This window comes from Nothoprocta perdicaria, unplaced genomic scaffold (genome assembly GCF_003342845.1).
Source record: "Nothoprocta perdicaria isolate Ctin4 unplaced genomic scaffold, notPer1 scaffold_13, whole genome shotgun sequence".
NCBI classification, from domain to species: domain Eukaryota; kingdom Metazoa; phylum Chordata; class Aves; order Tinamiformes; family Tinamidae; genus Nothoprocta; species Nothoprocta perdicaria.
Window position 1 is genome coordinate 6,124,514 of NW_020454427.1, and position 14,640 is coordinate 6,139,153.

Consider the following 14,640-nt stretch of genomic DNA (forward strand, 5'->3'; position numbering starts at 1 on the left):
CCCTACAAATTTTACCACCATTCCTCTGGAATTGCAGATGCAGATTCCCCTCCCTCAGAGAAAAAGCAGAGAGAGACTAGTTCCTAGGAATAATRTAACCACATCTAACTACATGGCATGCTGATTAATGTTATAATCTCATTCCCTAAATTGTTGTTATTTCATAATGTAATACACTGCATAAATTTGGAGGCTCTGACAATGACACATAAGTCTTGTTYCAAGACACACATTATTTTCAGGAAGTGTTCAAAAGGTCAAAACTTCTTCCCAAATCCTCCCAATTAGCGATTTTTTTGTGTGTGAGCAGAAATAATAATTCTGCAGGGTGGGGAACTTGTTAATTTACTTCACAATGATTAAATTCTGTCATCAAAAAAATAAAAAATCCACCTCCAAATTCCTTTTACTATAAAGGGCTTTAATCTAAATTCTTCGTTTTCTCCCTTTATAATTATTCTCCTTACTAACTTGCTTTAAACATGAATAATAMAATAATGTAAAAACATCCCCTCTGGTCAGAAATTTACCTTGTTTCCAGCATAGACAGCTACGCAGAGCAATTATAATACCAAGGTAATTATATATAGAATCATGTGAACTCTGACAATGCACTGAATGGTATTCCCCTCTAGGTTACTKATTAAGCAAATCAAAGAAATTCTTAGAACAAAAAGTTTCTTTTGGTACCTGCAACCTCCTTCCTCTGTGCAAGAATATTCTCTTTTAAAAACCCATAAATGCCAAAGTATTTTGTAAAAATAGTATGGGTAAGCTCCATAGCACACTGCAAACCTAGCAGAAGAGAGAGGAGCGAAAAAAAAAAACCACCAAACCCTCATGTAGTCCAAAGTTGTATTTTTCTTCCTCACATGCACAGTCCTAAGTATTTTCCAGTGAAAAAGGTCTGGATAGCTGCCAAGATAAAATACAGCTTTGGAATCTCCAAAAAGAAACTTATTATGTCCAGTTTTCAAAATGTTGTCCTTSATTCTAAGCTCCATTGGGTCTTTGTTAAAGGTCCTGGCTAAAGGAGACTGGTCACTCTTCAGAAAAGAAAGTCAATAGCATTACTGAGAAAAAGTTTCACAACATACTAAAGAAAAAGCAAAGTTTGTCATTTCAATATATCAAGTTTTTCTTGCAAATAACATCCATTGGAAAAGTGCTGCTTATTAGAGAGGGAGAAGGGAAGGGGAAGGGGAAGGGGAGCAGAGGGGAAGGGAAGGGAAGGGAAGGGAAGGGGAGGAGAAGGGGAGGAGAAGGGAAGGGAGAAGGGGAAGGGGAAGGGGAGCCTCAGCATGGGCTGAGATTGTTTGCTGTGTGGACTGATGATGGGGGTTGCAGCTAATCTGCATTGACCTTTCAAGGACCAGGAAGGATACACACACACACACACACACACACACACACACACACACACACACACACACACACACACTAGAGCAGAGCTTGATGGTGAACTATTTCTTCAGTGGATTTTTATTTCCTTCTGTGCGAGATGTCTATTTAAAGTGCCTTAACCACATCATGAACAAGTACACATCTTCTCCATCACAAATGCCCCAAAGTAGCCCCAGGATTCNGGAAGGGAAGGGAAGGGAAGGGAAGGGAAGGGAAGGGAAGGGAAGGGAAGGGAAGGGAAGGGAAGGGAAGGGAAGGGAAAGGGTTTTTAAAACACATCAATTGATTTTATGCAATATGGAGACCTATTTACTATAACAATGACAGTGAGTGAGCAAATAACAGTAGTTTTTACCAAGATTTAGTATGTCGAAAATAAAATTTGGGGATTCGGCTCAACTRCAAGATAATAAAATAGTGTAACTGACAAACTGAGAAGGAATTGGAGAGACTTCTGCACATAGAAAAGCACCTCCTGGCACATGGTAGGGCCACTGAAGAATGCATATAAAGCAGTAATATGGAGATGGAGGAAAATCAGCATGTATACTCGCCTAGCTCACAATGCTATTTAAAACACAGGCCATGGAAACATGTTCCTATGCTGCACTCAGACATTTGACTTCAATAGTACTGAAGGGCCTTTATCCGGGGAACATTTTGCTCATCACCATTCAAGTAAAAGTAGCTTTTATGAACATAATTGTCTATACAGGTGACTTCTTGTACAAAATTTGAGCTTAATAAATTGGCAAGACTTTTTTTTCTCCTTTGATGATGGATGAGACATGCTAAACCACTTCTACATTTAATCTATCAGCCTTTGTTTAAACTTTATGAAGATATATTATATTATACATGCACACCTCAGTACAAAATTAAGTTAGAGGAATACTCCAAGATATTTCAAAATTTTACACTTAGTTAGTCTTTTTGAGAAAATATAGGCTTTATAAAGTCTGAGTATGTAAAACACATTTTTCAGCAACTGTCATTTTAACAGACTACAGGTCAGACCAATTGGCTGAAAAACACATGGATTCTTATGGAAGCTATGTGAAAAAAATTGGATTGTAATTCTGACTTCAAATYCAATAATTGGGATACAAAACATTTAAAAACTAAAAGATAAAAGAAAATAGTATTAATCTATTATTGACTCATAATAAATTACTACATCAATTGCCCATAAATCAGATATCAAATGTGTGATTTATGCATTTCCCATCCATGCTGACAAGCAGTTTGTCTTCCTAAGGTTTCTTTTACTACCTTGTTAAAATCAACAATTGTCTGAGCAGTCCTCATGTACAGGTAAGTTAAAACTTCCTAGTATCTTTTAAATACTTACATATGCAGCCACTACCCATTAGTGTACAGTTGTCTATTTCTATTCATGTAAATAAAATTACCTTGCTTGCTCAATTAGACCTTGAAGCATTGCCTTTAGTTCAATTTCCCATCGAGCAAAGAGTACCTGAGGAGTGGGATGGGCAGAGACCTGGAAAATACAACATTAAAGTTTTGTAGATAAACAAGAAGTCTGTAAGTGTTTGACATTAAAGGTACGGCCACTGKAGAATTGCTTACAGAACACTGAATAAATATAAGGCATGTTTGGGTTTGCTCTCTTGTGTCCTAATTTTCTTTTCTCTCACCCTCTAAACTATTCCCAAGTAGTTCCTTGAAGCAAATCATCATTATTAACATGTTTCTCTCTCTCTCAAATGGCTGCATTCCAATATTTACTTGGTCACTCTCCAGTAATATACAACATATTTTGGTCCTAAAGGCTTTGATTTGAAGACTGTAACTCAGTTTCAGAAAACAGCACCACACACACACACACAAGTTTCCAAGGATCTCCCAAGACTCATTTTGAAATAGAGTGGGAGAACTATGGTTTGTTCAAGGCAGCCTGGAAGTTAAGAATCAAGTTCGTTATATCATAGTCTATTTCAGCTTCAATCAAACTTGAATCTGTGGATATTCTTGGCTCAGGAATAGTAATACATAGTGGAATTATTGCTCAAGATCTTTTCTCATGAGGAGGGAAGCAATCATAATTGTAACTCATATTGCTAGGGTCTTTTTAAAATTTCAGTAGGAATCTGAATCTAATTAGGGGCCCAACATTGATATTCTCCGATGTTAACATACACACACATTACTCTGACATTGTTAAAAAGAAAAATGAAAATGTTAAAATGAGTGATGCAAGAACCTCAAAAGCCTTGGGGTTTGGAAAGGCTTCAAAAAACAGCAGAGACATACACAGTTAAAGAAAGAAACAAAGAGAATCCCACAACATCCTATGATCTTCCCTCCTATCCCAGATGCTTACCACCAGTGAGCTTCTTATCTGTACCATCTTCTCCATGGGGATGGTCCAAAGCTGTTCCTTTGTAGAAAGAAAAGAAGCTCCAGCATAGAAGCTTTCTGCACCTCTTTTGCCTRCCTGACTTCTCTTCCTTCCAACTATCACTCCTCAGTGTGTAGCAGTCTCTGTGCTGCCTTGCTTGTGAATTTGAGGATAAGAGACTTTGCTTCTTAATAACCTTTAACCTTTTCACTGCATCTTTAAGTGGTATGTTGTACAGCATCTTCTATCCCCATTAACATGTCTCTTCCTTTTCTGGCTTGGTGCTTCAGTATTTACTTTGTCAGTCTCCATTAATGTATCCTTCTATTTTGCTGAGCAAGCAGATGATCACTATCAAGTGTCAAGTTCTCCTTCAGATCAGGGCTGAGAGATACAAAACACAAATAGTTAAGGCACCGATATAAGTTGAATTTTGTTTTAAAACTTGTTAGACTGACAGCAACAGCAAAATCTCCCTCCACCCCTTTAGGTATGCCTTCTGCTAAGGCAGAGCAAAAAATAAAAGCAGAAACTTGGATATTTTGGAGCAGATGTACCTTCTGGCCCCACAACTTGGCTTATATAAATGCAAAGCATTTTCATTTGTTTTATCGCAAATCTCCTTAGAAAATGAAACGAAAGTGAGAGGAACACTTGACTGTTAAAAGCCTGTCGGAGTCCTCATTTTTGCCAAAATGGGAGTACCTATAGTATGGCACGTTCTTTCAGCCATCTTTGTTTAGGTCTACAAACACACAAAAGCCTCTATACTTTACACACTCATCTGCAGGAGAAAGCTTGGGTTGATGTATATAATTGTAGCCAAAGTTAGTCACTTTTGAGAATTGCAATTATAAATGAGATGGCTGTTGCAGTAAGCATATGATTAAAAACTTGCTAAAATAGTAGCAGGACAGCTACCATAGAAAATGCATGCTGCAAAATTAGCCTATCCATTTTCACAATATATAATCACGCATAAGAGAAGGTTTCTTGTAGGAATGTGGAATGACTCAGTCTTAAATTATATGATGGCTGAAACCATTTAGAACTGTTCAGAATCTAAAACACACACACAAAAACAAAGTCTGAAAAACCATAATGTTGTGGAACTCTAAAAAGTGGTAGCATCCTTGAGAGATACTGATATTTTTTACACAAACTGAGAATACTTATATACAAAAGTATTACTCTGAGTAGCAGGAAGTCAGAAAAGATATTCTCAGCTTTTGAATTTCAACTTGAGAATTCCAGTACAAGCAAATCATGGGAAAATATCTCAAAGGCCACGGCTTGTGTACTTGCTTTGCTTTAAAAAGCCTGCGCTATGTTTTCCTTACTTTGATGGTTAACTAAATATGAAGAGATTTATCACTGGTTATTTTAAAAGCACTTCAGTTTTTGAGATTTGCAGAACCATTTGCTTTCACAGGAACAGTATCATATTACTCAGTACCAAAAAATGAAAAAGATACRAGGCAATAGCTGTTATTGTCAAATAAAAAATAGAAGAAAGAAAAAGACTGCAAATTTCCTTCTGAAGTAAAAGAGATTAAGAAGTCTATGTAGTATAGCCACATTCATAAAGAGAAAGCACTGGAGTTTGTGATGTTAGTGCCCTTGAGAGGCTGACCATTTCTATAACATTATAGAAATTCATGATTTTTTTTTTTAATGAGAACTGAGATGTGCCGGACACAAACATTGACTATGTAAAAGAACACGTGTGAATAGATATTTTAGCCATTTCTATTTAGAAAATAACTAAAAATATTGTTTGTTATAAAAAAGCACCTGATCTACCAAGACAAATAATGAACTTATCAGAGATTGAGTCTTACTTAAAGAATGCAGTAACTTCAAAGAGGAAGTTATCACACTTATCTCACCCACCAGCTACTTCAGTCCTCCATTTAGTCATGATTCCCAGAAAAAATATAAATTCTCCTCTCTCAGGGAAATAGCCAAACTCTCTCTGAATACTTTCTGTTGATCTCAACAGGTATTGACTCGCCCATGACTTGGACAGGTACTGACAAGGCCCCAGGGGAGTTATGTTAAGTACTTGCAGCCCAGGCCTGGGTGGGCCCTGGTCACCACTGACTACCACCAGGATAAGTCTGGTAACAGTCAGAAACATTTCGTTTAGAGCAGAGAAAAAGACAGTAATAAAAATACCAAAAATATCCAAAAGAAGGGGGAAAAAAAAAAAAAAAAAAAAGAATGTGCTTAATCAAGGAATTTAAACAGGAGAACAGCTGCCCTCAAGCAAAAATTTGACTCACCACTACAAAAGAAGGAAGTCCTGAGCTAAACAGCACACACATCTTTAAAAACTAATGAATGTTTTATTTAAAAAATGCCAATCAGGCCGAGTACTAACATTTATTAATGAATGAAATCCCTCTGCTCCTTACAGTAGATAAATTACTATTAGCAAAAAAAAATTTGTTATGACTAACTGATCTAATTTTTTTTCCTGTTCAAATACTACAAACATGTCAAAATTTATTCTTTTAAACTTACCTACTGAGTAATTTCCTTTTAAAAAAATCTTGATTTGCAGCTCATTTACAGGTCCATACAGGTCCATATTATACTTTGACTTTCAGACCTAAGGCAATATTGAAAGGAACACATATAGTTCATGTGATGCCTGTCTTCCATGTTTTATTCCCTCCACTACATAACTGTCTATGTTCTGGTTTTACATACCGATACGAAATTCACCTATCCTACTAATTGAACGCACCTTTAGAAGAATATAATACTTTAAAACTATTTCTCATATCTAGAAAAGAATATCTTAGTATCCATTTTGAAATGAATGGGACTTAAGCATCTGCTTAAGTACTTTAAGTATCTTAAGCATCTGCTTAAGTACTTTATTGCATCCAGGGAATGTATTTTTTGTATGAAAGCTCACAAAATGAAATTAAAATTCACTTTCCACACACATTCTGTAAGAGTCATATTAAGGTCTGGCTATTTTTTATATATGTTCTTGCCAGAAAACTCTGTTGCTATAATATTTATGCAAAAAGAAAATAAAAATAATGTGATTGAAAATATGATTTTTTAAAAATGTATTAGTATACTTGGAATTTTTATAGTATATATCATGCTGTATAATTCACTGACCAATACATAATGACTCTTTATTTCTTAGGTAAATAACTCAATTTTTACTACTGGATTGCAGAAAAACATTAGTTCCATACATGGCAATACAAATTGTTACTGGCATTTCTTTTTTAATTTTTAAAATAAAGCACCAYCTCATTTGCTTCTTGAGAACAAGAGAAAACAAGACAATAAATATTTCACATTAAAAATGAATACAATGCTTGCCAACTGTTTCGTGCTCAAATTAACTMAGATAATTTCTGTGATACTGCAGTCCTCATTTTTGCAGGAATATTTTATTTGTGGTCTTTCATGGCTGTGTGGTCTTTCATGGCTGTAGGAAATATGAAACAAAGCCATAAAATAAATAAAAAAAAATCTTCTGAGGAAATTAAACCACTAACACATTATACTTTCCTACAAAAGAGAACAGTGAAGCAGTGCATCTTGAATGGATCTGCACTCTGAAACATGAATATTAGCAAAGAAATATATTCTGTTCTTTCCTATTCATATATGTAGTCCCAAAGAATACTCCATTAGAGTTTACTGATATGAATTCTTGTAAAAGACACTAACCAATTAGTTTGAGGAAACCAAAAAATCCAATTGCTCTTATCTCAAATGTTGTAATGAGGAAAGCAACCTGCACATTAAAAACAACCTTGCAATACCTTTAACCCGAATCCAAACTTTAGAGATTCATATAGTTAAAAACAAAATATTTTTCTCTTAATTTTAAGMTGTGTATAAACAACAAGGGGAACCAGAAATACTATGGAAGARCTTTCTGTCTTAGCATTATTAGACTGTGAAGAAATAAGAACAGCTTATAGTATTTGGTGGCTGTGGTTGGTCACAGTCACTAGACGTGTCTTGACTTTATGACATTTAGATGCCAAGCAATTTGTTTGCTAGAGTGTCTGAGAAGTTGATCCCTTATAGCATATGCCTGTATTTTTTGCTGCTTCCTGCCCAAGAACTAAAAGGTTTCTCGATTTGAAGAAAGATTGTTAAGGTGATCTCTGCACACATCTGAAAATCCAATCAGGGCACAAATACAATGTGTGCCTGTGTATATATTTACATTCGTATGTGTGCTGATCCAAGTCGATTCAAAAGCCAAAGAAGAAAACTTTCCTTTATTCAGATGACTCCTTTAAGGGTCCTTCCATTCTCCCTCCCTCGTGTGCTTTTCTGTATTTAACATTAACTACTTCCAAGTTATTAGCTACCATTCCTGTCCAGAATAAGCTCCTAATGCCTCATGGCTGGCACTAGACCCTGTGTAAAAGCTGCAATGAAWTCCCTAACATTAGTGCCTTTAATTGCTCCAAAACTCCAGTCTGGAGGGGATAACCCAAGGACAACACTGTATGGTCAGACATCGTACTTGAGCATAAGCCATCAGAAGCAATATCCTAGTGGCTGTCAGTTTATTTAAAATTAGGAGACCGCAACTAAAATTAGGAACTTTTGCTCACAAACGTTAGACGCCAAACTCATTTCCAGACTGTCTGTCATTAAAGGTTCTATAAGTGGAGAGAGTTCCAGCGACAGCTGGGCACATGATGTACTCCCCAAGTACAATAGGAGAATAATGGTCACGTTTACGTGCTTGAGGCTTTTCTAGGCTAACTGCAATGCTTTCCTGGAAGCTGGAGAAGCCAAAGAGCTTATTTTTCCCTTATTTTTTTTCCCTTCCCAGTTTCCAGTCTACTCCACAGATGGTGTGAACATGCCGGAAATTTTAGAAGCTAATGAAACAGTACTCAGTTGAATATTTAAGGGACTTTTCTCTCTCATATCCTATTTAATTGAATTGTGTAAGGCTTTAAGAAGAATTCTTTAACAAGGATTATTTGACTTACTTCATTTTACATTCACAATGATTCCCAGCATGGATAGCATCTACTATCTTCATTACTCAGGGCTTCTTAATAACCATAGTTACTGCTTGCCATGAAACTCAATCCATGCCCTGCAAACTTGGCTTCGATTACAGTGCAATTAAGTGTATTTCAGGCATCATGACACTGCTTTCAGACTGAATTGTTATATCAATCAACACACTGTATGACCAGTCAATGATGCAAATCCACGATGAAGGGATATTAGTGGCATAAATGGGAGGAGGATGGAGGTTGGAACAGCGCTACATTAATTGGGATGGAGGAGAACAGAAATAATTGATGATTTTATAGCAAATTCAAGGAAGATCTCAAAATGAGATTAAAATGAGCAAAAACTGGAAGTCAACATGTCAACATTTCTAAAGAAGGAACATTATTGTTTTAAAGAAGGAACATTATTGTTTTGGTTTTAAAACTTCGTTTGAATAAAGGACATACGAGAAGGGGAATTCAGCTTTCAAAATAAAGCAGAATTCTTTATTTTAGACCAACACAAGAATTTCTGTGACCTTCATCTTCACCAAGAAAATGAAGAAGCAGTTTTCAGTTGTCCCAAACATATTTTTTTGGTTTTGCTTTTTCATTCAGACAAATAATCATACAGAAAATAATCATTTTTTCACACAGCTCTGCATAGAAGATTCCCCACTGCTGTTTGTAAATCTTTCAAAAGCTTCRTTCTTACCCACCTTTGTAAAACAATTTGGGATTCTCAGCTCAAAGACATTGCATAATTGCAAAGCTTTACTCTATTTATACAGCTACCCTCAGGATATAAAACAACAGAAATTTTTGTGGCCTATGATTTCATTCTGTACAGCGGTCTGCTTGACTATTTCTGTTTTTTGTTTACAGCTCTCTCTTTAAGAGAAGAGAACAGCTAAAGATTTTGTTATCGAGGGATCTTCCTCAGTTTGAGAYGGCCATTTTCCTTTTAAAGCCTCATAAGTGCTTGTATATTGATGCTTCTGAACAGGCACCATAAATATTCAACATTTTTTCCTTACAGAACAACTGCATTGATGATCTGTTTTTAAGACTTCATAATCACATTCCATCCCTGCTGTGAGGGTTTGAATCAGTCCTTCAGCACAGACCTGGTTAGTTTACAGATCTGGGGGTGGAAAGTAGAGGACTCAATGAGAGGAGTTTATCCAGCAGTTTAATAGCCAACGGCATAGGAACTGCATTATTCCACCAAGCAAGGAAAGGAAAATTGCATGACATATTGCAAGCTATTTTTCAAGGAAGACAGGCACTTATGATTCAAATTCCAAAGATTACCTTGCCTTTGTCCCTTCAAACAGAATGTTTGCAAAAAAACAGACATTCTAATTCCGTTTACCAAATTTAAAAGCTTAAGACTGTTTCTGTGTTTTAAGTAAAGAAGTCTTACTGGTTTCTCCAAGATCTACAATTATCTTCATGCAATTCTTTCATAAACTCTTTTTTTTTTTTTTTTTTTTCTAAAGAAATAGAAATTTTCTACACCAAAAATTAATTATTGTACGTTTTCAAAATTTGCTGTGAATGGCCTGGACAGGAAAGGCCTGATGAGGGAGACTGAATATATGAGGTAGGATCAGTGAAAGGTTCATACTGAAGAATAAGTTATAGTCACTACGCAATGTTCTTACATAGACATTACCAACTACAGAGTGGTTTTAGCATCAAGTGAATCTTGTAGACCTCTTAGTCCTCCAGTCCAGCCTTCCTCAGTTTTCCCGTGCCTTTTTCCTAAATACTCCTTTATTATGTGGAACCAAAAGAAGGTAATGTCATCCATTTTCTATGTTTCAAAAGTTCCTCTAGCCTTTTGAAGACCCTATCTGATAGGGTAATTACCTGTCTGGGTTTGGAGAGAGAACATTAAGTCACTCTTAATTTCTTCCCTGTCTGGTGGGGATAGTTTCCTTTACTTTTTTTTTTTTTGGGGGGGGGCACTATTTGGAATAAAGCATTATCCTTCAAACATCATGATGCTGACTAGTGTTTGGATCAAGTATTTATTAAATGTACTCAGCCGCTTGTTAACTAATTTTTCTAAGATTTTGTCATGACCTTTTTCTTTCAGATACAAGAAGAGGGTTCAGATAGCTTTTAAATCAGGTTGCACAAACAGTGCTTTTCTCTCTATATTACAACCAGTGTGGCAATTGCCAAAAATTATATCTACTTTCCTTCAAGTAGTGCTATTGTACTTCCCTGTACATGAGAGCTCATGAGCTCAAATTCTCATCATCCTTTCTCTGTCTACTCAGCCCCATAAGGACAAATAATCAAGCAATAATGTAATCTTCATTGTAGGATCTCTCAAAACCATTAAAGTGGTCCTTATGCCTACTTAATTATTTCAGCAAGCAGCCTGATAAAAACAGCATTCGGAGGCAAAATCCTCACAATTTAAAACCAGTAGTGGAAATGTGCAGCAGACACCAGACTCCTGTAGCAAACATTTCAGAGAAAGAAGAGATTACTAAAACCAAACTTGTTCACAAATACATTTGTGTGTATCTAAGACTCTGGGAGGAAGGAATTCCAGAATCGCCCGGGAAGGGAGCGGCACTCCTTAAACCTGTAGCTACTTAAGTGAGATTTAACATTACCCCTGACCTTGAATTGCCTTCTCCCCCAGCATTTCAGCAAGGATAGGCTCAAAACTGAAATTTTGCTTTTAATTCTGTAAGATACATGAATGTCYTATATTCCATAGGAACGACCGAGCTCTTCTTGGCCTTTATGGCCAGTACTCGTGGGCTTCACCCACATGGGAAACAAGCATTTGCTTTGGTTCAAATATATGCACTCAAACGAGCTGATGTGTTTGTAAAAATGTAATGCTATGTGTTTTTGGGGTTTTTTTTAAATTTTTACTTAATTTCGTTTTAAGGAAGTTCCTGCCTGTCTAAAATAATTTCTTTTTCTAAAATTAGTGATTGAATATTGTTCTTGTGAAGTATAGACCATCTGTAGCAGCTTCAGAAGAGGTCTGGTGTTGGTTAAATACACAAAATGGAAGCATTTCTTTATGGATATTAGGGAGAGAGAGGTTTGTTTCTATTCCATGATAGATGAGCACACTGCTTAATGTAAATCCTTAAGTGTGAATGCTTGCCCATAAAACTCACAGTTAATTCTCCACAAGTGTTCTGTACTGTTTGYTTGAGAAAACACTAGTCCAAAGCAATATTTTAACAGCAATTGAATCCAACAAAGATTGTGCAAAAGCTGTTACAAAAGCAATATAAATAACGTCAAAACAAAACATTAATATGACAACAGTTCACAGTAGGTTCCTGGTATTTGCCTGTCTCCACTGACTTACAACCTGCCTATTCCAAACAGTACTTAAGCTCCCTTAAATACTTTTTAAAACTACGTGAGGTGTTTGTGAAAGTGATTTAAGCCAATGAGTTTATTTTTTAGCACACCAGTGCACATTTGGAGGCCAAGTAGGACTTGCAGAGCCTGCAGCTCCAAACCCCACATGTCATGGCACCAGTTTATATCAGTGTGCTCCTGCCGACACAAAGGTGCATCCCAACAAATTAGAAAAATGCAGTGATTGCACCCCTATGTCTGAGGCTTCACTCAGTGCAGATTTAGAGCTGTGTCTTTTCAAACAAAAGTGAAGGCCTGTCATCAAACACTCCACGCAGGGCCTAGAGGGTGCCTCAAGCCTCCTGCTTCCTCCCTGCCCCAGCAAGGACCCAAGTCCCCATTTTGGCTCCAAAGCCATGATGTTTGTTGTGAATTAGGGAAATATGGGGTGGGGTTTTTGTTATTGTTTTATTTTTCCTTTCTGCTTGAGCTAGTTACTACTGAGGGGTTGGTTTCTTTGTTTATTCACCTCCTCAGCTGGCTCATGGTGCCCTTGCAGCAGGGCCACATCTACAAGGCAAGCTGTAGCCCAGGCCCTGAAATACAAGACGCATCCCTGTCCTCATCCCCATCCCTGTCCCTGGGGAAGCACTGMGGCAGTCAAGAGGAACCAGCACTAGCCTAAACCAACACTTAGATATTAGGAAAAATTTCTACATGGAAAGAGTAGTCTAGCATTGGAACAGGCTGCCCAGGGAAGTGGTGGAGTGAGCGTCCCTAGCAGTGTTCAAGAAAYATGTAGATGAGGCCCTTAGGGATGTGGTTTAACAGGCATGATTGTGAAAGGCTTACAGTTAGACTCAATGATCTTGAAAGTCTTTTCCAACCATTATGATTCTATAATTCTATGATTTTATGATTCTGCCTTGCACTTCAGTCCTGCATGCCACTGAGCAGCACTGCTTGAGAGCAGAAAATGAGGGCTCCCTGCACCCTCTCCTGCTTGTTTTTGACCACTGTTAGCTGAATATTTTTCCTTGTGCATGCAAGAGAGGCACTTACTGCTCTTTTATCTTGTTTCTMCTGGGGACCAGTGTGTTCGGATTACTCCTTGCCCCACTGGGCAGGCAGCAGCATTTGTAGATCCTCGCTGAAAAAAAATAACAAAAATAAAAACAAGTAAAAAAATAGACTGAATGTAGCAAAAGATAAAAGCTCTGCTGTTAAAATGATGGCACTTCCCAGGAAAATAGAAGTTAGATCATAGCAGCAATGTAATGATGTTTCAGAGTCCATCTGAAGAATGCAGAGTGTGACAACAYGATAAGGGAATGAGAAAAACGGGGATTTTTGTTATAGCTTGCAGCATGCTCTCCAGGTCCTAACTTAGCTGCYGGAAATGTTTGCAAATTGCACCGCCTTTAAATGCTGCTATTTAAATCAATAACTTTAAAATTGCCGGCTTCCACAGAAAATGAATGACGAGAGAGCAGCTACAGCAAGTGAGTGTATTTTTATACCTTAAAAAGAGGTGTCAGCCTGCCTGAAGATTTGCCACCTGAAATGCTAAACACAATGCTAACAACGTTCAAAAAATAAAACACACAAAAAAAAGAATCTCTAAAAAGAGCACTTTCTTTTTGTACTGTCATCCATGCTAAATATTGCCAAGAGGTAACGCTATAAAGAAAATTCCTGACTTGTGTGATAATCACTACATTTATGTTTACAGAGAGATTTTCGTACACATTATCAACCCTATTTAGGAAGCTTTTTTGGTCTAAATTTGACAATATTTTCAAAAAACAGGTTTTAATTGTGAGGAGATTGTATTGCATATATATACTGATATGTGTGTATACCCATACACATATACACACACAGATTTATATAGAGATAAATACTCTGAATAAGTATTTGAATTAAAYAAAATGACATTTAATTTCAAAATGACATTTAATTTCTAAAACCTGCTGTATGTACACAGAGGTAATAATCTGTGTGTCTTTCATCTGTTTAGAAACATTAAAACATTAGAAACATTAAAACATTCACCATCAGTATGGTGAAAACTGCGCCACGGCAGAGCTTCACTGAGCACATTTTTTTTTCTTTTTTTCATTTCTGTCAACTCTAATACAAGGCTGTGAGTCTTTTTCATCCCATAAAAATGCCCAAGACTTCCTTCAGTGGTAATTCATTGTAGAAAAATAATTTTTGGCTTCCAACAATTAGCTATTGCGACATGATAATATTGCAAAATGTTTTTCTAAATATTATTTTTAAAATATATTAATCATTTCTACAGTTCTTGTAGCTCCATTGAGAGAAAAATATTGCACATAAAATATAGAAATATTTGGTGCATTTTGTGCAGACTTCTAAAAAGCATTGCCTCTTTTAGAATATATAGGACTCATTTCCACACATGGTCATCTTTGAAGTAGAAACAATTGTGAGCACTCATTTCCACACATGGTCATCTTTGAAGTAGAAACAATTGTGAGCACTCAT

At 36.5% G+C, this 14,640-nt stretch overlaps 1 long non-coding RNA gene across 1 annotated transcript; it reads right to left on the minus strand.

The window, feature by feature from the left end:
* Window positions 1-4,018: 4,018 nt before the first annotated feature.
* On the minus strand, window positions 4,019-13,218 carry LOC112942658. Its single transcript, XR_003248425.1, has 3 exons — window positions 13,189-13,218; window positions 6,293-6,380; window positions 4,019-4,150 (listed from the first exon to the last, which is right to left on the minus strand). It is a non-coding gene; the product is annotated as an uncharacterized LOC112942658 (long non-coding RNA).
* Between the last annotated feature and the right edge of the window lie 1,422 nt (window positions 13,219-14,640).